General features: G+C 36.4%; 1 pseudogene; it reads right to left on the reverse strand.

Annotated features, from left to right (window-relative positions):
* Positions 1-26553, reverse strand: part of LOC109044957 — a 115434-nt pseudogene that overhangs the window by 81146 nt on the left and 7735 nt on the right.

The raw sequence follows: 26553 nt of genomic DNA on the forward strand, positions 1-26553 counted from the left end.
TTTTAATTTAGACAGAACTACACTACTGTTCCAAATTTTGGGGCTTGGAAATATGATTTCCAAAAGAAGTCTCATGCTTAGCAGTGCTGCATTTATTTATCAAAAAATACAGTAAAATTGTGAACTACTGTATTATAAAAATACAATTACAAAAAACACTGTTTTCTAAATTTGAATTTTTTTTACAAATGTAATGTATTACAGTGATGGAAAACTGGCTGATTCTTCACATGATCATCATGAGTGTCACCATGATCTTTCTGAAATGCTGAAAAAGAATTGCTGTTGCTTAATAGTTTTTGTGTGAAAACCATTATATAGCATTTTTAAAAAAAAAACAGCATTATAAATGCCTAAAATATAAATCTTTTTGAAACATTATAAATACATAAACATTATTCTTGCTCAATTCATCAAAAAAAAATTAACCAAAAAAAAAAAAAAAATAACTTTTTAATATTTTTCAGTACTGAATGAACTGTAATGATAGAGCACTTTGTAAGTTTGTCACAAATAATTTCCTTTCTCTTGTAAGTTTATCACAATGCACTGTGGAAACCGTACATTTTTCACAAAAGTATATATGCACTGTTGCCTTGCGGTAATAATTTTTTTTTTTTAATAATTATACTATGTATAGAAGCTCACTAGGTTTTTAAACAGAACCATAGTGATAGCGTGTTTACATACAGGACAGTGTGTTTCAATTGCTGATACTATTGCTACAATATGACAGAGAATATTTCCCAGAAATATACTGCAGTTTAATACTGGCAGGTGTTTGTCTGGTCATAAAACATTCAACCAGCAATTCTGTAAAAATGATGATACTCTTATTGATGCTTAAATATAAACGCCTCTGGAGGTGGCGAGCAGGGCGTTAGATGAACCCCTCCTATCTTCACAGCTGCTCCGTAAAAGACAACCTGATGATGATATAATGACCTTAATGACAAGATTGAAGCGCTGATACAGCTCTCTGTCCACAGGCTTTAGCAGCCGCAGCTCAGCCGTGCTTCTGTTGAGTGAGAAGAATTCTGGGTATGTAGCAGGTTGACCTGAAGTACAGTACAGAGAGAGACACAAAACGGATTCATGCCATCTTCATTCATGCCATTATTTATACTAAGCTATAGAATACATAAAACGGAATTTCCTATCTGAACTTATACAGTCTGCTGTTTTAAAGACAAAACATCACATCCTTTTAAACCTAATAACACATTTATTAAAGAAATAATGAGAAATAATAAAGAGTCTCTCTTTTAAATGTATGGAAACATTAGTTAACAGTACAGTACTTGAAATACCTACCAACCAGTAGGAAGTACAGGATTCCGGGTCTGTCTGAGGGAGGCTGGATGTTTCTGTCCTGGTCGATGGCTCGAATGGGAGGAGTCCCACATTCAGAGGGTTCAGTTTACTCTGAAAAAAAGGGACAGGAATAAATGATTATGGGGGCAAAAAAGAGATCAAAGTTGGCTAAATGATTTTAATGTGTAATTTCAGTAATCTTTTTATATCAAGGGTTTCACCCAAGTCCGGACTCAAACATTTCTCATCAAATTCAAGACCAAAATAATTCTCAATTATGCTATCATTTTATATCTCTGTAACACTTCACAATAAAGGTCAAATTAGTTCATTTTAGTTCATATTAAAAAACAATAAAAATAATAATAAACGGAGCAATTCCAAGAGGGTCCTCGCACCATCGGTGCTTTCGGGCCCTAATTAACCCAAAATGAAAATTTGCTGAAAAAGTATTCTCCCTCAGGCCATCACTGGAGTCGTGTGGATTGCTTGTGGGATTGTTGTGATGTTTTTATCAGCTGGTTTGGATAAAGCTGATATGTAAATAAAACATTTTGAGATCTCCATTAAGTCTCAAGCTATGAAACAGCATCCACTGAGGAACAACATGTTCCTCTGGGCTAAAAGCAAAGCTCTTGGGACACTTGATTTTATTAATCTGTGCTCTACAGATGAGTGTGCATTTTGTACCCGACAAATACGGCCTCTAACAAATATGATAATAAGAAGACTCTCCTTTGGGAGTTGGTCTTCATTAAAATGGACAGTGTAAATACAAGAAGCTCAACAGTTAAATATGTAAGCACAGTAAATCAGAATTCTTGCCCACCTGAGACATTTAAAACTACCCATAATCCTCCCCACTCTACCCCCACCCCCAGCAGCAGGCATTAGGCCGATTAATCTGTGCCTAGAGACAGGAAAAGACTCTCAAACCATATCCCAGCTCTAATTGTGAAATATGTGACCTCATTAATTAAAATACTATTCCTGCCAAAGGAAATGAGAGAGAGAATCTATGTTGGGAATGGAACTGTAGCATAACTGCTTAATGCAAACTGCAAAGCACACACTGACTACTGGCCAGTATTGGTTTTAAAAATAGTATCTGAGAAAGAACGCATTATCATTTATACAGTGTGCGTTTACATTTCTTATATTAAAATATTACTCTTGAAATTCCTGCAGTACCATGTGTAGCATGTGAACTTTAAGTTTGTACTGTATAAGAAGATAGATGAACGCCACAGTTGAATTAAACATGCAAGGTATGAGTTTTGTGACAATATGTAGCATAAACACTTTTAAAATAGTTTCATAATGCACCCACTCAGAACAATACAGTTATTTCATTGCTGTCGCATGACCCCATTATCATGTTTAGTTATGAGATGAGTTATTTATACAAAAAAAAAAAAAAAAAAAAAAAAAAAAAAACAAAAAAATTAATAAATATACACTACAATTAAAGTTTGTGGTCAGTAAGATTATTATTAATTTTATTATTTTTATTTTTAAGAACTTAAGAAATTATTATTAGTTAACATTTCTATTTATTTATTTCATTCTATTATTTATATAAATACTGTTCAGTTCTTTAGAACATCAAATAATCCTGAAAAAAGGTCTCACAGCTTCCACATAAATATTAAGCAGCACAACTGTTGTCAACATTGATAATAATAAGAAATGTTTCTTAATCAGCCAATCAGCATATTAGAATGATTTCTGAAGGATCATGTGACACTGAAGACTGGAGTAATGATGTTGAAAATTCAGCTTTGCATCACAGGAATAAAGTACATTTTAATATATATTAAAATACAGAAAAATAAATTCAAACTTTACAAATATAACACAATACTAATAAAAATACTTTTTTGTTTTTATTTTTTGATCAAATAAATGCAGCTTGATGATAATTTGAAATCCTTAAAATCCAGTTTAACTTAGACGGATTAAATACAATTCTAATAATAATAATAAAAATAATAATAATAATAAAAGTTTTGTTTTCATATTTTTTCATAGTATTTTATGTTTGCACAGAAAATGTGGATATGCATTATTCATACTATACAGGCCTACTGCAGAAATAGTAGTGTGCTACTCCAAACACAGCCACTGTTCTGTTAGAGTACTGTAGATCAACAGAATGAATGTAAAATGGATTTCCTTACAGACACTATATCCTTTACATAATTTTCAAGATAATCAGAGAACAACAGGAAATGCAAAAAAGAGATTCGTTTCTGTGAAAATGAATTGCAGCAGGCAGAATGCAAAAACAGAAAGTGAAACAGCCCGAAATGAAGCAAATCTGCAGCACATTTATTCAGTGCAGAAATTGGCAGCCGTTATAGTGGAGTCGCAAGTCGCGTGTTCAGTGGAAAACCTTTATAGCATAAATTACGGCAGTCCCCCCTGATCAAAGATCAGCCCATGGCCTGGGGGGGGGTGTTGTATTTGCATGGACTCCTCATCTTTTTGTTTCCTCAATGTGTTTTTTTGTTCATAAGGACCATCGCCTGAAAGTCGCCCTCCCAAACCACAACAACTCACCTGGGGTCTGAATCTTCAGCAAAGCTTCACATCTTGTGGCTTGATGGGTGGTGCAACCTGTGGGTTATTGAGGGACCTCATTCTCACTGTTTTGTCTCTATTTACTCCCTGTCCCTGAATCCTCATTTCATCTGAGCCACAGCTAATTTTGACTCAGCCAGCAATCTTTTTTTTCTCATCTAAATCCCTCGTTTCTCCACCCGTCCTGCCCCTTCCTGGTCTGATCTCCATATTTTGCCAAGCTGACCATGTCGTAGAGCACACGATTGTGATGGGAAATATGAAAAGGACTGCACCATTTAAACCGGGTTAGGGTCAACAAAACACCAACAACACAAGGACACAATTACTGAGCTTTACACCTTGAGGCTGGTTCATACAACATCAGTGGAAGACATCAAAATGTCCTTCAAGTGTCCACAAACAAGACATGAATATTACAAAGATAACAAACATTTACATTTAAACATTACTAGAGTCTCTAAAAAACTCTCAAATGACTGAATGCGGCAGTCAAACATGGCTTATATATGCTTATAAATTTTTTTATACTATTCACCAAGTGTATAATTTTTGTTTTATACCAATAAGCATTTTTAAAAGGGTCATATGGAACATGATGTCAAGTTTTTACTTTTCTCTTTGGAGTGTTGTTACAAGCTTGTTTCATGACATAGATAAAGACATCTCTAAAAAGTTGCAAAAGGTCCTGTGTTATACTTACCGCATGGAGCAAATCTGGACTGTTGTACACGGACAGGACACGGACGGCAGGGGAACTACCCATGGGTATTCTATACGAATAGGAACGTTCGCCTGATGGGGTCCACTCCGCAACAGGAATGAGATACATTGGGGTGGATAGCAGACAAATTTGCCCAGAGAATTATTTGCACCGCATCTGCGCTGTCCTTTATGGCGGGAGTTTTATTCAACGTGATGTGTGAAGGTGTTCGAGTAGGGCTACATGGCTCACACCTACAGCGGTGCATGTGCAATTGGTGCTTTTTTGGAGCCTACCTGACAAGAACGGCTACGGGTCAGCAAAAATTGGGACGCAGCACGATCTGCTCAGAACCTCCATGCACACTCTCTCCGATGACGAATTTTAACGTTATGCCTATTCATAAGCGGGGGACCACTAGCGTACTCACGGCTGTGGAAAAGTACAAACACAGGCTTAACTTTGATTTTTCGCTGTTAGTATTGGTGCTGGCGCCGCCACCATTTTGTGGAGGATGCTGTGTGGTTTCGTTATGAAAGCGACACCACTACTTTGTTTATTTCTTCCAAAAGGAGGACACACCTAGGAAATCAGTAATTACATGTGTTTACAAAATACACTGTGCCCAGACAAAACAGTTTCAACGGCAAATATTGGTGTGTGTTGCAAACACATTTTAACGAGGGGGGACTGTTTACTTGATCCTGGGAGAGAAAGCGACTACAAATCACAGCTGCTCTGACTCTCACAGCCTGTACGCTGACCATTTCTATTTATTAAGAATTTCCAAATCGATGATTTCAAAGCTGCGAGTTGTGGGCCAGTGTATGAGTCAGCCACTTCGGTTGCTTTGTAATTTCTGCCAATTCCCAAATTGGGGCTTTCTGGTTTTTTTAATTATCGCGGTGTCGACGTTGGCACACCACCCTAATGCATACACCTCACCTACAGTTAAGTCATTATATGTGAGGCATGTAATTATGTCACCATGGATGCAAAACAAGTCATGGCCTAGTTTGTAATTGTCACGGGGGTCTGTTCTGTGTCTCTCTGGTGTGGCCACTAGAAGGTCTCACTTTTTACCCTGGGTGTCACCTCCTTCAGGGGAACTTACATTTCCCACACTAGAACTTAAAATACTGTCGCATCACTGTTCATTGTGTTGCAGCTGTCACCCAATTACCTTGTTTGCACGTTCTTTAAATACCCTGGTTGTTTCTGCAATTGTTTGTACGGGAGTACTTGTTGCATGTAACCTGCTTTTTTCTGGTCCCAGCGGATGTTCGTGTTTAGTGTTTTGGATGTTGAATGGTCACCCTGGTTCGGGGTTCCTGCTTGTCGTGGTTTCTTGTGTTTGGCACTGATTACAGGAAGTCTGATCCCGATTGCCTGGGGCTAAGTTTATGTTCTTTGCTTTTGGATTTTTGATGTGTGGCCCCATGATAAACATACTAATGCACTTGGTTACCTTTTGGTGCTCTTTAGAGTTAAACTTCGTTTGGTGTGGTGTGACAGAGTTAATGGTGGAGGTTTTTCTTGGTTTATTTGTTCATAAGCACCAGGGACACGGAGATCACTAGATCAATTTTTGGTAACAAGCAGGTGTAAAGTTAGAGGTGTCCATCATCACCGCTTTGAGGTAATTCAGCCCAATCACAATGAACTGGATAGCTGGGCAATCAGAGCATTACTCTCGCTTTTGTCAGGAACAATGATGCTTTGTAAAAAATCGACGCGCGTTTCAGAAAGTGTAAAGGAAAGAAAGGTGGTTGGGGGCATAAAGCCGGAGAATAAAGGAGCATCAGGTAGTAAGTGGGTACCAGTATAGTGTTTTTTTAAACCCTTTTAAACTGCCAAATAAACAAAATTTCATGTACCATCCAATTACAAACACAATAATGGTCTTTTTTTTTAGGGGGGGCCAACCGTCCATATGACCCCTTTAAGGGTAAGCATTTTTTCTAAACAAGGTTATATTTAAATTGATCAATAGTGACAGTTAAAAAACATCTAATAGTTGCTAACAAAAAAGCGTTGGTTAAGTGGGATATTTTTTAATTAAATGCTTGTCCTTTTAAAAGTACAAAAATGAAATGCCTACAGTTTGCGCACCAAAAAATATTTAATGGTGTTCTGAGTTGCACCCCAAATTCAGCAATGTGTATGAAATGATTTTCTGGAAGGATCATGTGACAACTGAAAAATTCCGCTTTTTGCTTTGCGACCAATCACATACGAGCATCTTAAAAATATATTATTTTTAAAAATCCGGAAGAGAAAAAGTCATTTTTAAAATTTACACTACTTTGTTGAATATATCTGTTTTTACGCTGTGTTTTTTTTAAATCAGATGAAAAAAACTTTGTGGTTACCCATATTTGTACCTCGCTAGTTTAAAAAAAACATTAAAAATCTTACTTGACCCCAAACTTTGCAACGATAGCAAAAATCAATGAGTGGTCCATAGGCTTGCCTGTATGGCTGAATTATTAATACACATACAGTGCTAGTGTTTTTTTTTTTTTTTTTATATATAAATGTTGCAAGGGCACAACTCTCTGCTGGCACTATAATCCTGTTCTCAAACATCCTGTCTTTTTCTAAGAGAGTGAATCTATCCAGGGGCTATCCACTGCATAGCTAGGTCACCGGGTTCCGATAGGCTCATTCCAAGTGATCAACACACAGCACGAGTGGGTGGCAGTCAGGGACCACCCACACCCTGTGGTCTCGTTGGGCTTGCGGCCGTCGTTTCACGCACATCCCCATGGTCCGCTCGATCTTTATTACCTAGCTTATGCGCAAGCCCTGCTCTGCATCCCACATCATGGTGAGGTAGGGACGCATGCGTCGACGCTGTTCTGTTGAAAACATTAACAGGCGTCTGGACAACATTCCTTTACTACAGAAAATCAGGTAAAACGTTAAGGTGCGCAGCTGGTTTGTTACGAATGGTTTCTAGTTTCCGAAATATCCAAACTGTGAACAGCAGAGCTAGAAACCATGATCATGTATATGGGCCTAGATCCAACCTTAGTTAAGATTCAAACCCTGGTCAAGTTCTTCCGTAAACACTGGTAGATGAAAAATAAAAAACAAAAAAAAAGTACCCTGTTGTGGACCTCCTGGTTTGTTTTTTTTTCTTCCCCAGCAGGAGACTCCCAGTGCGTGTGCAAAAGACCATGTACTCAAGTGAATATTCCGCATTTAAAGAACATCTGAGAGTTTCTCTGCAAGTTCTTACGGTGTCAGTGAGCTCCAGGGAATGGGACAGGGGCGGTTGATGTGATAGGGTGTACAGTCCTGGTGTGTGTGTTGACCTAGACAAACACATGGGAGAGAGAAACATCGGACCCAGATTCATCTCCATCCGAAACAGTCCAGAGTTAGAGGTCGTGGTTGTGCCGTACGTCGAGTTCCCGGATACGGAAGCCCTGGTCCTGAGAAAAAAAAAAAAAAACAAAAAACATGCCATGGCATGTTGGGCCATGAGAATCCAAGGACCTTAAATATTTTAAAAATATGTTTTAAAAAATAAATCAACTTGTCTTGTGTAGTCTGTTTTTTATTATTATTTATTACATTTTGCGCTTCGTCCCTAACAAGCAAAGGTATGGTTTTGTTTTATTTTTTATTTAGTTGATACATTTAAAAACAAAACGCTTAAATAAACATGCACAAAATACATGATGTGTCATATTCATACGCGGAAACATCAGATCTTTGTATAAAGACTTGATCGCTAAAATATAGAGTCAGCGTGTACACAGATGAAATTTAATGGCACTAAATCCAGACACAAAACAAGGTACTAGGAATCAGTAAAATGTGAATGGCATGTAAATTCTCCAAAACTTTAATTATTAAACTTAACCGATTTCAAACACCCAACTGCTGTTACTGTATTTTTCCTTAAATAAAGTTCATCAGAGAAAGAGAAAAACAGTAACAAACATCCATCCATCTCGAATTTTCCCACATCCTGGAAAAATTATTCCACATTTCTTCAAGGAGAAAAAGGGGGGGGGGGGGCCCTGTTGCAGCCTTTGATGTAGGAGCATTTATTTGAGCCCATTTGGCTCTATGAATTTTAGACATTGCCTCACGGCCTATGGGGTCTAGGGACACCCTCTACAGGGATGCTGTTCTAGAACGGTGTTTGGAAGCTAGGTTGTGGGTATGGCAAGCTCCCATGTGAGGGTGGAGGGATTGCATTGGGAAAGGTGAATACAGGATTGCCGTTATTCAGTGAAAAGATTATAGGGAAGGTGCTTGGAATTTTAAAAAGTGCATTGTGCAAAAATGGGCAAACCTAACAGGCCCAGAGCCGTTTGACCAAAAAGGTCAAGGTTATTTTTTTTGTAATCTATCAACAGTTAAAGGAGTTACAGAGTAAAAGCAGTGTCATGTAGCAGGACATCTTTGATCCAAAGTGACTCATAGCTCATGGCTCACTCTCTTCCAGGGAATTCAGATCAGCGAACCCTTTAATTACTACCACAAGAGTGGTATGACCAAGTTTTTAGGCCGTTTTGGGTCTGAAAGATAAAGGCAATGCTGTGGGTTGATAAACAAGTTAAGGTCTATAAAACAACCTACTAAAAAACATCAAAAGCTGTGTAGCTAGTAACACAGGAAAGCTTACTTTATAGCAAGTGTTTCTAGGGGTGTCACTTCTGTGGTAGGTGATCTTTGTATTCAGGCACAAATCAATACACCATCAAAAAGCAAGCCTCAAATATTCTCAAATGCCACTCATAAATGCAAAAAACTTGCAAAACGTAATCTTGCAAGGTACAAATTTAAATTCCAAAAAACCCACATATATCACAATTCAAAACAATATAACCCACAAATGCAACCTACGAAAACTCCCAAAAGTAAACTTGTGCTAGTGAAATCAAAACTCAAAACTTATAAACTCATACAATAAAAAAACTTGGAAACAATTTTAAACTTCATACAGTAAACTCTCAAAGACAAACACACAAACAAAAATCAACACAACATACATTTCAAAAAATGTTTAAAATGTCAACTCGCAAGTCTTAACATAAATTCAAAATTTTAAATGTCGCACAAACACAAAAACGTAAATGTTATACTCTAAAATAAAAAATTCAAACCCATAAACTTGAACTGCACAACTATTCAAGACCAATTAACTGCACATTACACCAAAGAACAAATTCAAAACTTATAAACTCAACAAACTTAAAGCCTCTCAAAACGTAAACACGCAAAGCACAAAATTCAATAACTGATGTGGAAATTTCAAACGATCCAAAACTCAAAAAACTCTTAAATTCCAAACTCAAACATCGTGACCTCAGCAAACTCCTCAAGAGTAAAAACTCGCAGAGGTTATCAAATTCAAACTCGAAAACACTCACAAAATTGTCGGAACTCAAAAACACTCCAATGCAAGTTCAAATACTCTCAAATGCAAAAATCACAAACAAACCTAAACTTTCTTAAAATGTCAAGGTACTCACAAAATGCAATTAAACGTCACCAGTTGCTCTAAACAAAAGACAACTATGCTAAAAAAACTAGATGGGAATAAAAAAAAAAAAAAAAAAAAACAGTTTTTCTTTATAGCTAAACAAATATAAATAACACAAAAAAATGCAAATAAATAAATAAATAAAAACAACACTAAACAACAAATAAATAACTAAGCACATTTTTACCTACAACATTAACTGGGTTACATGGTTAGTTAAGTGATTTTTTTTTCCACACTAGTTCTCATGATGAACAATACTTATAATGTTTAAGCTTTGTGGCTGTATTTTTCAAAACCTTGGGATTTAACATTTACCCTCAGCATTGGGCCTTGCCCAACAAACAACATCCAACAATTCTTGTGTACTGTAAAGTGCATTATGATGCAAACAACAATTTCAAGGTTATTTGTAGTAATCAACAACATGCCACTATAGCCTTAAGTGTTAAGGGTACCCTGAAACACTCCTCTTAAATGTATTAAAGAGGTAACCGGAAACAACCATAGTTATGATAGTGAAAGGATATCTTAACATTGGACCTGGGACTATAATTAGATAGCCGAGTTTCCTCTCCTCATAGTTCAGCCTCTCTGTCCAAAAACAAATGTTTACCAGACAGAGGTCCCAGCAACACGCACAGTCCTGATTTGGACATTCTGAAGACAGAGGAAACAGAGCAATTTTAAATAAAACATTGCAGTTTTGAAAGTTCACCCATATAACGTCACTGCTTTAAATTAATCATTAATTACAATGAAAAACTTGAGTGTAGACTGCAGAAGGGTCTGTTTGATCGGGATGAAGAGGTTAGTACGGGTCATTTGGGTTTGTGTACTGAATGGCATATGTCGATCTGTCCATGGGTCCGTCATCGATGTCCGAGTGGCTCCGTTGTTTCGAAGAGAAGCCGGGTGAAGATGGTCATTTGGTACATGGACAGGATGTGAGCTGGATGAGTGATATCATTAAAAAAACACATGACAAACAAACATCCAGACACTGGCTATATGCGTTTGTGTAACAACACAGCAACTCTGACAGGCCTCAGATGTGACCCGTCTGACCCAGATAATGTGTATGTGTGTGTGTGTGTGTGTGTGTGTGTGTGTGTGTTCCTTCTGGAAAGACATACTAGACAGGGACAGAAGAGGAAGAAAGAAAATACAAAGAAAAAGACAAGGAAAAAAATAAAAATAAAAATAAAGAGAAGACAACAAAAACTTAAAATCAAAATGGAAGGAGTCGAGAGCAAAACCTGCAAATATGCCTGCACACAACAAATACACATGACTGATATTAAAATAAACAGGTTAGGGTCATTCCACAGCTGCTGGGTGGGCATTTCCATCTGCTATTGTTTCTGGAAGCAAAGTTGATTAATAATATATTAAACCTACTGTGCTATATTAGTGAATTTCCCGTTCTTATTTTCATAGAAGGTCTCATTAATTACACAATTGTAGGATATTATATTTTAGCCAATTAATGTAGTTTAATTAATGTAGGCCAATTTAAAGTATATTTTCAGACTTTCAAAATTATAAGTGAAAAATAACTGATAGGATATTTCATTACTAAAACAGATTTAAACATAATTAGTTTGTTCTATAAAAAGCCATACTCTAGCCATTTGAAAGTCTTCTGTTGTGACCACAATTGTAAAATCCACCTTGCAATTTGCTCTCTGCTGGAGAAACATCAAAAAACACACTGCGGAGCCAATGTTAAAGTCACGGAATCACTGAAGGACCACGTGTTGGGTAAGTTACTTTAAAAGTAGTAATATATACTACAAACTTAATAATTACTTCCTTAAAATGTAATTTCTTTACATTACTGATTACTGCATTTAAAAAGTAATCAGAGATTACTAATTAAATTACTTTCAAGTTACTTTCAAGTTTACTTAACTTTTCAAGTTATCAAAATTTAAAAAAAATGGCAATAACAAAGATAACTCATAGTTCTTTCGTTAATTTAATATTGACAGAAGAAAAATACATAAAGTATTTTTTTATAGCCTACACTCCCGATATCAACTTTTTTTTTTTTTTTTTTAATAAATAAAGAAAACAAATTGGCCCGGTGCGCTTTCGCTGCATTCTTAGTCTCTGTGAATATTTCTGATACCAGTCACTTAAACGAAGGAAAATGACATAAGAAATACAGTCGAACTATATCTAAAGAAAAAGCTTGAAATGTCTATTATTCAAATGAAGGTAAGTCGTGTTTGAAAAACAAATATTCTCTGATAAAATAATCCTGTATGAAAAACCGACGCGAACACTGGTACAGTATTTCATGTCTGAGGGATCCACCTATATCACACCATGCACACCTCGTGCGCTTATAAAGATCATCATCCACGCGAAAAACAGGCTTGAGACGGGCGAACATGTAAACATATCCACATCACCTCCATATACAAAGAAAGATTCAAGTTCATCTCGGCTACTTTACATTTTTGAAAGAAAGACTCGCTTCTTAAGGAATAAGCAACTGTGATGCCGACGACGGCTTTCATGCAGCGGATGATCTCATTCTGATAAGTCATTTATTTTTTACTTATTAGTTGTTACTGTGAACAAACTGGGACACAAATCACTTGTTGAACTTTTCCCAAACTATAGATGCCAGACTAAAAATATGTTGAGTGACAACATTTTGAAATGTGATTCATACGAACCTTTACTTTGTGCATCTAAATGTGTAGGACCTACTTCTGCATTTTAGCTCACATTGTTGGTGATTTTATTAAAGGGCCATACTGACCCGAAAAAAACATGATTTTTTAACACAGCATTTATAACGTAAGTAACGTCATTTTATTGACAATAAGGTAACTGTAATCAAATAACAAATAAATTTAAAAGTAACGCATCATACTTTATTGCATTACCAGGAAAAAGTAAATAGATTACAGTAAACACGTTTCTGTGACCAATACGCGTTATACCCAACTCTGCTGAAGACACTAGTTTCAGGGGGACTCTTTCCCACAGGTGGGCATAAGGCCAAAATAATTTTGGAAAACAACATGACAATTAACGTATCTAACTGGCTTGGAATTCTGAGGTGAATGTCAGTATCTCGAGGGCTAAAATTTCACACGTGAAACCTCTCTCTCCCACACATACAGTATCAGTCTGCCTCTGGGACTGCAAATCACCCAGGAGGGGAAAGGGGAAAACTCAGTGAACCAAGCCCACGGCCAAATCAAACAAGCAACTCACCATGATCGCATTCACCCCCAAATTGCAAATAACACATGATACTTTTCACTTCCAGCCCCACACCCTCCTAGACTTAATCAATTCACTGTATTTCTCTCCCTCACTTTCTCTTTTTTGCATGTACATGAGGAGGAAGGCAGAAGAAAGGGTGAAAAGGATAACAGCATATTTTGACTTTAAAGGAGAGGAGAGAGATGACGAATTGATCAAGCATAAAAGAAGCCAGCTTTAAAACACACCCAACACTGTACACACTCTCAGAAAATATTCAAACATATTCCAAATAAATGAAAAGCAATTACGTTTAAAAAAATGGTCCTCATATCTGAACTTGTGGAGAGAAGGGTCCAAGGATGGGTGTGCCTGCATAAATTTTAAGTATAATTTTGAGGGGGCCAACGACAAAAAAAATGGAGGGTTTTTAGATCTGAATAAACTGATTGGAGCACGCCAAACAGAGACTTATTTTAGTAATGAATTCATATGTTCAAGTCAACTTCACTCTTACTCTCTTTTCATTCATGATGTGCAGTTTTATTCCCTGTGTTGATGTGGATTTCTGTTGAAAAAAGGAAGTTGTGTTGGGAAAACATTCAAAAGCTCATGCATTTTTTTTCAATAATAGTATGAATTACAGTAGTTTGCCACAGCAATGAGCACAGACCTTGATTCGCTACATTGATATGCTTATATCAGTGCGCTATGTAGAATGTATAAACTAATATTCGTGATTTCATGTTTAATATTTTACATTTGAAGTTGGTACAGGTATAGATGTATTGATTAGTATTATTAGTTTTATTATTCTTTTTTTTTTTTTTTTCATCAATTGTTAAAACAGTTGTGGACACTTCCAGGATTCCTTTGATTGAGTATAGAAAGTAAGACAACAAGAACAGCATAGTATTTGAAAAAATAAATCTCGGGGGGGTAATGTTATAAATGTCTTTACTGTCACTTTATATCAGTTTAATTTGTCCTTGTTAAATACAAGTATTAATTTTTATTATTTTAAATTATAAAAAAAAAAAAAAAAACTACTGACCCCAAACCTTTGTGATTGGTAGTTTTTGTTAGTTTGCTTTGTTTGTTAGTTTGTTTTTTGTGATTTGTTTTGTGATAAAACTATCACTCACTAATATGAAACATTCAAACATAATTAAACATAAATAACTGCATTCACTGCTGTCAATGAATAAAATCATGTATTTTTTTAAAAACTAATAGTATTAATATAATCAGATAAATAAAACTACCATACTAGCTACTAGGAAAAAAATCCAGGTCTGACCCAACAAATGTTTTGAAACTTTCCACACAGATGTGTTTGTTGTACTAAATTACGGGTCAAGTACTTTCAGTCTTCTGATGTGGCAGCATGTCTGGATACGAATAGGATGCTTGCCCACCATCGAATGAGGAATCTCGTTGTGTACGCACATTTTGTCAGATATGATATATAGGGGAAACAATTTAGCCACATTCAAATGAATACTTGAACTGACACAGAGACAGAGAAACAAGAGAATAGCAAAATGACTGTGGGCAGTGCATAAGTTGATCAGGGCCTCACCTCCATTAACTGATTTACATAGTAACGAGGTTGCTGGATAACGAGTGGTGTGTTGTCATTTCTGTCCGCTCCACCCACTATACGTACTTCATGCGAGAAGCAATTGTTCCCTCGACCAGCTCATTGGTGCACTGGAATCTGAACCACGGACTGGTGGTGATGAATATTTTGGCAGGAACAGGGGCTGGCTGGAAGAAGAGAACGAAATATTACAGTGGTTTATAGACCATAAAGAAAACCATAACATCAAGGTAATATATCAATTATATGGTAATAATACCCAATTTGCGATATTTTCACACAACAGCTATAGCTTACCAGTTAACCAATTGAAGGTAGTAAAGTGGTATTAACATCCAGCCAATCAGGCTGGTTATGCTGGAAATGCACAAGATTAATAATTGTGTAACAATGCAAAACAATTAAAAAGGGATATTATGTCACTTTGCATACTCTTTTAGAAATAAGTTGTGTGGGCAGCAAGTACTCTGAATAAAACAAACGTAGCGCTGTGAGTGAAGTGGTGAATCCCACAAAGACGGGTAAAGAGAGCTGAGGCAGGAGGAGGAGGAGGTATATGCCTCTAATCACTATCCAATAGTGTCATAAAAGGCCTGTCACTAACACAATGCATCTCAGACAAGCACACAGACACATGTGTGGGGTTAGCAAGCCTCTTTTTAGAAGATTGGTGTAATGTACAGACAGACAGTATAAGAGGGAGGAGATGAAGCACTTGTGAAAAAAGGAATTGTAGAAAACGCTATGCTCATATTGCGGCTGTGGGAGTAAAATCTCCTGCCTTTTGATGGAAGGCTTGGCTGTTCTTGTACTGTACAACAGTACATTGCACTTTGAGAGCACAGTAAATATAAAATATAAAAATATATCTTAATAAAGATAAAGTCAAAGACAATCTTATTTACTTACATTATATGAATCTGAAATGCCTGTAAACACTTTATATAAAATGATATGGTCTTGTTTTCTGGTAAAAACAATACCAACAATGACAAAATTAATAATAACAAACAACAACAATAATAATAGAAGGATAATTACTGTCTGACTGATTAATTAATAATTATAATCAACAGTATGCCTCATATCTGTTAAATACAATACATTTAATTGAGAAGCACACATTTTTACACAAGTGGCAAATAATTTTCAGTCATAAACCACATTATAATTTTGTTATAATTATTTATACTAAAACAAACAAACACACAAAAAAATTATTTTTAAGATATATTCTCTTAGCGGCGGTAAACTTGTCGTTGCAAGCCATTCTTTGATTAAAGATTATGAGGGCGCATGAAATAAAAAAAAAATAGTGATGTGCACGGATAAATCATTTATAATAAACACTGCAATATTCCATTAAGAACTGTCCATTTTGATTTCATGGTGACTTTAAAGGGTATACATCGGATAAAAAAACCACTACATACATTTCGCTAAAAAAAAAAAAAAAACCATTCATTCATTCCTCAATCAAGAAGAAATAATCACAACACTTTATATTTTTTATGATTATTTGCAAATCGCCTTTCCTCTTCCACAGAATAAACAGACAACATCAGCATATACAAATACAATCAAAAAAAACAAAAACTGAAATGGGTCGCTGTGAACAGAGCTGTTTTTGACAAGGTAAAAGGATGTTACAGACATTTCACGAAGACCCCAAACAATCATAACAAATTGTGGAAAATGGGAATCCGGTGTTCCCTTTAATATCTCATGCAATTTCGCATAAGTCTATTTATCTTGAATCAAGGATGTTAAAATATTTTACTGGAAAGAGTAAATACTGATTAGGAAAATGTTGCAGTTCTGTGTGGCTGCTATGATCTCGGTTACCGTGGACACGTGTTGGTTTGCCTCCAGTCGGGACAGAATTTATTGTAGAGCTTTTGTTTGTCTTTGAGAGGGCTTCAGGCAGACTGCCATATAAATATATATATCCATTTGTGCTAGCCAAAGGACAACAGCAGCAATATGTTATTTTGACATATTGTGTGTGTTTGTTTACTCACGTCTCGGGTCCAGCACTCCGTCCCAGTGCTGTTGAGATACAGTCTCTGCAGCGCAGGGTCAAGGATAACCCAGTAATCATAGTTGTCCAGCAGCGTCAAGGAGATGGTTCTATCTGGATCCTGAGCGCGACCATTGATCTGCATGTTTTCCACAAGAACGGTACCTGACAGAAAGAGATTGGCAAGAAAAGCTTATGTTTCAAGGTGCATGATAGGAGATTGACCACTTCATGTAATATAAAATTTCAAGTAATAAATATACATAATAATAATGATGAATTCCCCATGAATAAATAATAGTTGTGAATCCTTATTCTGTACAGATTTATTAGCTTACTCTCTTGGCTCATAAATATATGTGTATGAGAAGCTGATTATGTAAGAATGTGAAGGTCATAATTTCAGCATGTGTTAATGTATGGTTGGCTGAGTTCTCGCCTCTCCTCCAAGATAATTACACTTCATTTTATGCTTCACTGTGTTACAAATTGTTTCAAATCCTTTTGTGAATCCCTGCAGAAAAACACAAAATAATAAGTCCTAACAGAGCATGAACCACCATCCAGCGGTATTCAATTAACGTTCCATGAGGTCCAGGCTCTACATTTCCCTCCCAGACAAAGGTCCGGACAATAACAACCATGTTTTTAAATAAAATGTATATTCCTAAAATATACTTTACACTGGAATGGATAAGAGCCATAAATCTGGATAAGATTTAAGAGCCATTATCGTAGAAAACATTCACCTGAGAGCCAGCTTAATCTAAGATTTCTAAGGGAATTTATAGGAAAGACAGGGCTAAAGCACCATTAAATAAAGCCTGGAATCAAGTATGATTCATTATAAATGTTTAGGCTGGCAGCTGCACCTTGCAAAAAGAAAGAAATAAGAAATCCTGAAAGCTGTTGAACTAGTCTCTCCAAGCACATAACCTGTACAGCATAAAAATAATGAACTGACTTCTTCTGTAAAACAAATCCTGCAAAAAATGCAAATGAAATGCTGAATCAAACATGAAACTTTGCCATCGTCATGTCAGTTATATCAGTTTATTAAAACAATTTTCCATCAAGCAAGATTTAACCTTGTGACCTCTCATTCTGAACAGAAGACTCTCCAAAATCTCACATTCACATAGGGGGATGAGTCCATTTAAGACTGAGATCCAAGAATCGCCCGTGGCACAAACAATTCACCCAGAACTAGAATTCAGAAAGCTGGTCAGATTCTTTTCTCGACGCTCCTGTGTGCATTCAACAAGGAGCACTTTTCACATCCCATTAAACTCTTGATGTTCTTGTCCACTTCCACTTAAAGTGCCAGCATGTATAGATTTTGCCCTAATTGGAGCAAGCATTTGTTTGTTTGTTTGTTTTTTAAGTGTATTAACCCTCTGGAGTCTAAGGGTATTTTTGGGGCCTGGAGAAGTTTTGTCATGCCCTGACATTTGTGCTTTTTTTCAGTTTCTTATAAATATCTAAATGGCTAAAGTCTAATCTCACTGTAATCAGCACAAACTGGGCTATAATAATATGTGAGCAGCATGTATGTACACATGATTGTGTTTTTTGAGAAAAAAAATGTTATCGTGGTTAGTGAAAAACTAAAAATGTTAAATCACTTGAATAAGGCAATGAAACACATACAGAACATTGGTTCCCGGGAATATCTAGAACCCTAGAATTTATCCTATTAGTGCTGAATGATACAGTACATTCAAGAAACATGCGATTCTTAACACAGTTATGCAACATTATAAATATAATGTGCTTTTTTGGCCATTAAGTTTCCTAAAGAGAATAACAGTAGACTAATTTCATGATCCTTCATTCTCTTGCAATTTGCTAATATGAAAGCATTAAAACAGATATTTTAAATGATGTTTCTTCATCACAAAAGATTTGGAGAAAATTAGCATTACATCACTTGTTCACCAATGGATCCTCTGCAGTGAATGGGTGCCGTCAGAATGAGAGTCCAAACAGCTGATAAAAACATCACAATAATATGCAAGTAATCCACATATCAGCTGTTTGGACTGTCATTCTGACGGCACCCAATTTCTCTCCAAATCTGTTCTGATTAGGTAAGAAACATCCACATCTTGGATGGCCTGAGGGCGAGGCAATTTCCAACCAGTTTTCATTTTTTGGGTGAACTATTCCTATAATAACTTAAAATTTAATATTTCAAATTACATGAAACAAATTGTACCTGCCCATAATATTAATAATATATTGATATTATCAGAAGCAAAATAGTGTACTTGAATAGTCACGATAACAACATTTTAGCAGTCAATTCCAACACCAGTGAAATTTCACTTTGGGAAACAATCTTTCTTGTTGCAGTTACATTTGGTGATGCTAGTGGAGCAGAAAGTATACACTTCAGCTTTAAGTGAGTTAGCCAACAGCCCAGATCCCTGAGAAACTCAGCCATAACAGACATCCGACGCCGTCAGACATAGACAGACTCAGAGGCCCTGATGTATGACTCCAGTATTACCTGAAAGAAAATCCATGACCCGAGTGAAACCACCCCTTAGCATGTGAGCTGAGCAAAAACACATCAGCCACGAGTGAGGGCAGATGCGAGAACCTCTGTGTAAACAGCATCTCAGTACCTCGAGTGAGTGGTCACAACATGCCTGCTGTCACAGCAAACCCATCCCACACCAGCTAATATCAGCTGTTAAAGTGGTTAGGAATATAGAATGGCGGTAACATTTGGCTCCTGTTGGATTATTTTTAATTCTGTTGGATTTGTCATGAAAAAAAACACACAGATGAAACATCAAGAAAATTGCGAGGAAAATGGCTCCTTTGATTTATGTCTGCACACTGGAGAAAATCAAATGCTATTAAGAGGGATCTCACGCCAGGCACGACGGAGACTCGAGGGAATGGCATACGCGCACACATACACCACACATCAAATCCAACACAGCTTCTCAGAAAGCTTCTCCTTTTCACTCCCATAACCAGGTGTGAGCTTGTGCTCCGTCGCACATGTGCAGATTTTCCACACCTATTCCTTAACAACCTGGTGAACGGCATCATTAGTGGTGTTTACTAAGGCAAAATTACTATTATTCAAACTTTAGCGCATAACCATTTATGCTACAGAAGTGAATGATACCTTAAATCCTGTGGCCTGCTGAGGAGAGATGTGCTATTACATAAGTGACTGGACTTAGATTTTTTGGTGGTGCATAATAGAACAGGTGAAAAAAAAAAAAATATGTATACTGTACAGTAAATTGAAAGAGAGAGAGAGACTCAAGCAATATTCAGAGATTGGTTTAAAACCACTTCTCATTACAAGTATAGGAAGAAGGTTGGCATATGTTGCATTCACAAATGCATGTTACAATCAACCCAAACTCAGAGCAAATACAGAGAAGAGTTTGTGTAGAGCAGCATTACCTCAAAAACCAAGCAACTCTAACACTGAACCACAAGCTGTTAGCATTTTAAAGAACACAATGCAGCAATTCATTCTAAAACATATAACACATGTTCTTATTTAATTAAATCACAGCCTTTGCGATTTGATAATTCACATTATCCATATTGGTTTTATTTTGATTAAATGGCCAACACTTGTTACTTGTTAAGACTCAGAACTAGCTTAGGCTGGTTTAAACGTGACTGAGACCCAATCAAACCCAGCAAAAGGTTTGAAGGGGCAAGAACCACTCGCACTTATTTCAGAAATGATTATTCTCTGCCAGCTCATTTGATGTGCCTTCCACCAGCCAGCCAAAGAAGTTTGTGCCAATCAGTTTTAAAGCGGAAAAATGCGTGACGGGACACAGTTGTTGTTTGACAGGGAAAGCCAGCAGGTCCAATTTAAACTGAAGGAAGTGGATGCTTATTTGAACGCAGAAATGAGCTGTCATTCCTCATGTTGTGTGTGTGTGTGTGTGTGTGTGTGTGTGTGTGTGTGTGTGTGTGTGAGTATTATGTTCAGACGCCATATGAGGCTGAGCTCCATTAAAGGAGACCTGAAGCCTGTGTTTGTGAACTGCAGAAAGGATATGAAATCCAGCAGAATCGATTGGGAGAGAAATCGAATTTGATGTGAAAATCCTAGAACATCACGATACACCCTATTGATGTAAATCATTGTTCGCATTCAGAAGAGTCCTACTGTCACAAAATCATTACAGCACGGAGTTGTGTAAACTGGCTTTAGCTTTCAATTATTTAGGACAACTGCAAACAATCAGATACCTCTCCATCATAAAACACAAAAATTTGATTATGTTCAAGTGACACTGGAAGACTCCTCGGAGAAAAGAAAAAGAAGATCAAAAGACAGCAATGAGATTAAATGGGAGACCTCATAGAGACTTTCACACAGTTCCTCATTCTCAAAATGTGTCCTCATTTATTCACCCTCTTGTCGTTAGAAATCCAAATCACTTTCTTTTTTTCTGACAAACATAAAAACCAGACGTTAGAAAGAATTAAGTAGAAGATTACACTGTTAAGCTGCAACAAAAAATATCACAGAAGACACAAAGTTTGTCAGATCAAACTGGCCAGAACTCAATATCTATATATTGAATATTACTATTTTCATTTAATACTTCAATTAAAAAAAAAAAAAAAAAAAATAGGACTACTGAACTAGAAAAGAGGTCTAAAATTAAGCTATCTATCTATCTATCTATCTATCTATCTATCTATCTATCTATCTATCTATCTATAATATTAAATTAAATAAGATACCAAAGTCAGCATTGAAAAGTCAGACATCTCAATGTAACTTAAATATTTATCATAACATTCTTACAAAGCTAATTATCTGTGCTAATCTATTCACATCAATTTTACAGCTCTCATTTAGTACATTGGTATATATTTTCATTTCTCATTTACATTTATTATTTAGCAGATTTTTTTTATCCAATTTGTTTTTATCCAAAGTGACTTACAAAAGAGGAACAAATCAATTTGTCAGGGAATCTTAGAATAAGGAATTTTAGAAATAACATCTGAGACATTGCTACTTCTAATACAAACATAATAGAGAGCCTTATTAAGTCTCCCCGAGCTCAAAAAAAAGCAAACTTATGGGCAATAAACTGTTGCTTTGTGTCATGACGAGTGGTCAGATGGCCTTTCTATCCAAGCTCACACACAGTGTGCAGTAGGCAGTCTGACCTGTATCCTGTAATTCCATCCTTCCATAAGACCTCTGAGATCTTCTGCAAGTCATTACACAGCTGCAGACTTTGGGCTCTAAGGCTTCTCCTCCTCTCTCTTACACACACAATGATGTGTGACTTCCTCTGTAAAGTCCCAGAGTTAAAATACATCAGGAGAGGGTAATCTTATTTTGAAGTGTAAAGCTCTTTTGGGAGTTGTATGGTGGCTTCCCCTCAGACCCCTAGAGGACCTGGGGCTCATTCAAGAGTGATGGTTCCTTACCGCCTGTGTGCAGGAGGCTAGAGAAAGTTCAAAATAATTACTGAAGTTCTGTACCACAGATTCAACATTACATAAAACTAATAAACCGCAGAAAAATGAACCACAAAAAAGTGGTCAAAGGGAAAGCACCCACATAAAAGAACAACTTTAATAATCTTGGCGCTTTGTTGTGCATCCTCTGTCATGTGACATTAGAAACCCTGACCCCCGCTGTCACACTGACCTATTAATAAGAGAGACTGATTACTGTCATTACCATAACACAGTGTGTGTATGAATAATTAGACCCCAGGAACAGACCTTTGCCTTGAAGCTCCTGGAAGAGTTTCCTCCTCAGAACTGCAACCATCAACATCTTGAACTCAACATGATGAGATTTCACCTTCGGAATCACACAAAAAAGAGCAATTTGTGGATAAGATGTTAATGGCTGTTTTTATGAGTGTAAAAACGCTGCCAAGCTGTTGTGAACAGCTGTGTGGACTCATGTGCCAGCCTCCGTGTGGCTTTCACATCATGATTTGGTTAGAGTCATCCTGCTTCCAATTATCAGCTAAATGTCAGAATCACACCATCCATCCACAGTGAAGACAAAAATCACAAAAGCAGAACAGACTGGGTGTGATGGATTTAGTTGAGCATCTGTGAGGAAAAGCCACGGTCAACAAGTGCAAGCAAAAGCAGCGAAACGCAATGCCTTCTGAAGCCCAGACAGATCGATGTATTGTAGTTTGCCTAGAAATATTAAGTTAACAATGGCTCTGCTCCAAAACCTAGAGAGCTGCCTTGCTGTCTAATGCCTACATACACTGTTATCCCTGAAACTGTTTTAAACCCAAAGTGAGTACACTAAACATAAAAATTAACAATTTTTACATAGTACTCAATTTTTTTTGAGTTACCATTGACATGAGTTTTCATAACCTATTGAATTTCTTAAGTTGAGTCTGTTGATTGGGCTGAGTTGGCTGTTTGAACTGAAGTTGTGGCAAGGCATCCCGCCTCCACCTCCATCTAGCCCCTGTGGGATTCATCTCGGATGGGAATCTTGGGATGGATGTTTTAGAGAACCTCCCTCAGGCCATTTGTTTCCAACATTAATAATAACTAGAACTATTATTAATAATTTAGCATCAATAATAACTGAGCAACTTATTAGAGCATCAGCATATTAGAAAGACTTCTGAAGGATCATGTGACACTGAACATTGGAGTAATGATGCTGAAAATTCAGCTTTGAATCACAGGAATAAATTACATTTTAAAACATATTCAACAAGAAAACTTATTAGATTGTAATATTTCACAATATTATTGTTTTTACTGTATCAAATAAACCCAGTATTTGTGAGCAAACAACACTGTTCAAAAACAATTTTAAAAAATTGTAATTATTAAAAACTTTTGACCAGTAGTGTTTAAAAAACAAAGCACAGACAATATGATAAAAAAAGAATGCATATTTAATTAATTATATTAATTTATTATTATTATTTTTTAATCTCTTATGGGATTGCCTTTCTCAATGAAGGACACATGTAATGCTGCCTTCTTAGGGTATTCTATAAGTCATCATAATTATGCTGCCCACCTTTAGCAACAGCATTTGTGTTGAGGAAGCCACCATGCCTACATAGGTGGCTCACTAGATTCTGGAACACAGCCATAAACATGAAAGATTTTTTACAATCCCAATAAGTAGCTACTCAATCAGCAGATGGATGGAGTTATCTCAGTGTGAGTGAGTGGAGCTTGTTTTTTCATTTGTTTTCGGGAGACGCTTTTAATTTTGGGAGGTTGTGCAGGTCTAATACGAGGATGATTAGAGAGGACAGGACGAATCAGTTAGACCTGAGACACTTTAATGAAGGTAAAGATATATCTACTGCTCACTGAGGAGGACACCTGGAAAAAACAACTGCTGTCTTCAACAACGAGGAATGCATTACATATCAATGACTAAATTGTTTATCAGCCAGTATTAGAATGACTTAAATTATCATATGTGCATTTGTTTCTGATAATTCTTTGGATATTTCATGGTGTCTACCTATTACAGAGGATATTATCATAAATTCACTTTGTCAGGCAGATCCTATTTATGTTTCTTGATTAAAAGCCTCCATGGAAATAGGCTTGGGGTATCAGTGGCGTGGTTAGGCCTGGGGGAAAAAAACTCAGGTGTGATACCACACAGTTTTTAACAGGGGGGACAAACACTTACACACAGGGGCCATGTTAGTTTTTGGATACTGGTTTCCCTTAATAATAAAAACCTTCATTTAACAACTGCATGTTGTGTTTACTTGTGTTATCATTGACTAATATTTAAAATTTGTTTGATGATTCTCTCATAAAGTATACAACATGCAAAAAAAAAAAAGATATATTTTTTGCACACCAACTGTATATATTCTAATTTTATATTACATTATACTAACACCTAATGCCTGTTTTTAGTTAAAACTGTACTGCACTGCATTCTATATTGGACATTTAGTGTTAACTAAAAACAACAGCAAACAAATAGTTATTCATAACACCTGCATAAAGTGAGATTGGAATTTCTAAATAAAAACTGCACAGATAGATGTAAATACAGTGTCGCTTATATATTTAGATGTGATTTGTTTAAAGTGAGATTGGTTTTCCTTTGTAACATAAAGAGGAGATTCTAGAGTCCAGAACTCCTGAAATAAACTCTAGAGAATAAAGAGGAACGGAAATAACATCAGAGCAAGAGGAGAGAGATGTTTTGTCCTGCCAGCAGAGAGATATCAATCAGGCCTTCATCCAGGACCTGCCAGGGGCCGCAGAAGACACACAAACACACACACAGTTACAGAAACAGGAGAGGTTCAGACTGTCTCTTTAAAAAAGGTTCTGGCAAAAGTATTGTGCTTTAAAACTTCACTTTGAGCTTTAAAATCCAACTCGAATGCACAAGACAACTATAAAAGCACACATACACAGGATGTTTATCAAGTAAATGAGAGAACTTTAGCATTAATAACTAAATGGCACACAAAACAGACCATAAGAGTCAATCATGGTTAAAGTAATTCGCTAGCTTCCCTCAAACAGTACAGCATGGCACTAGCAGCACCGAAGGCCATGGGTTTGAATTCCAGGCAACAACAACAACTGATAAAATTGTAAATGTGCATCACCTTGAATGCAATGTACTGTAAGTCACTAAAAGCATGTAAATGTAAAATTTTCAACTAATTTGTGTTCAAATCAAGTCACAGCAAGTCAAATGAATGGCCTTTTTTAAACCCTTTTGAATTAATTCTCCAATGTAACATTCCTAAATAAAACATGATATCCACTGTACATTTACAGTACAATACCTGCTCAGTACACCCCCTCAAAACTTTCAACCAAAAATCATATTAAACATTACTATCTTTATAATTAATTTTAAGAGTTTCCGGTACTGATTCTAGAAACAAATTTTGCCAAGTGAAATTAATGACATATCTCCCCATTGAGTGTGTAGGAAGCAGTGAACAACAGTGAATAGTCATCTGACACACACATCGTCCCCATGACCAGAAACAGCTTTTGGATACTTATGCAGGTCTGCAGTTTACAGAAATGAAGCTGAACGAATATTCACCATCAACTCCCATTAGCAGTGCTGAGAGAGAGACAGACATAAAGCCAGAAACAGATTCAGGCTGTGTTTGGAATGGAATATAAGCATATTCCACTGAAAAAAAGAATAGCATGCAAAAAAAGATATTGTGCAATGTATCAAAGAGTAAAATACATGGTTGACACATGGCCTCATCACATTTTATGTCCTAAAATGCAAAAATTAATAAACAGTTCGCCCCAATTTTTTTTATATTTACTTATTTATTCTATAAACTCGAAGCTACACTCGAAACTGATGAAATAAAAAAATTGTTATGAACGTTTCTGTCCAGATTCTTCATTAAGATATAGCTCTATTAGATTTCCCTTCAAAAATGATATAGAACTTAACCAGCATCTGGGCCTGGTAAATTCCTTCACTGTGAGGAAAGGAACTCTCATGTGAAATTTTCAGCTCAAATGTGGTAAGGTGGCTGATGTTTTCAAAATTGCTAAAATTAACTGCTAGTTGCTAGGGGAGGGGTGCAACCAGACATTGCAGTCCAGCC

Source organism: Cyprinus carpio, chromosome A13, assembly GCF_018340385.1.
Source record: "Cyprinus carpio isolate SPL01 chromosome A13, ASM1834038v1, whole genome shotgun sequence".
NCBI lineage: Eukaryota > Metazoa > Chordata > Actinopteri > Cypriniformes > Cyprinidae > Cyprinus > Cyprinus carpio.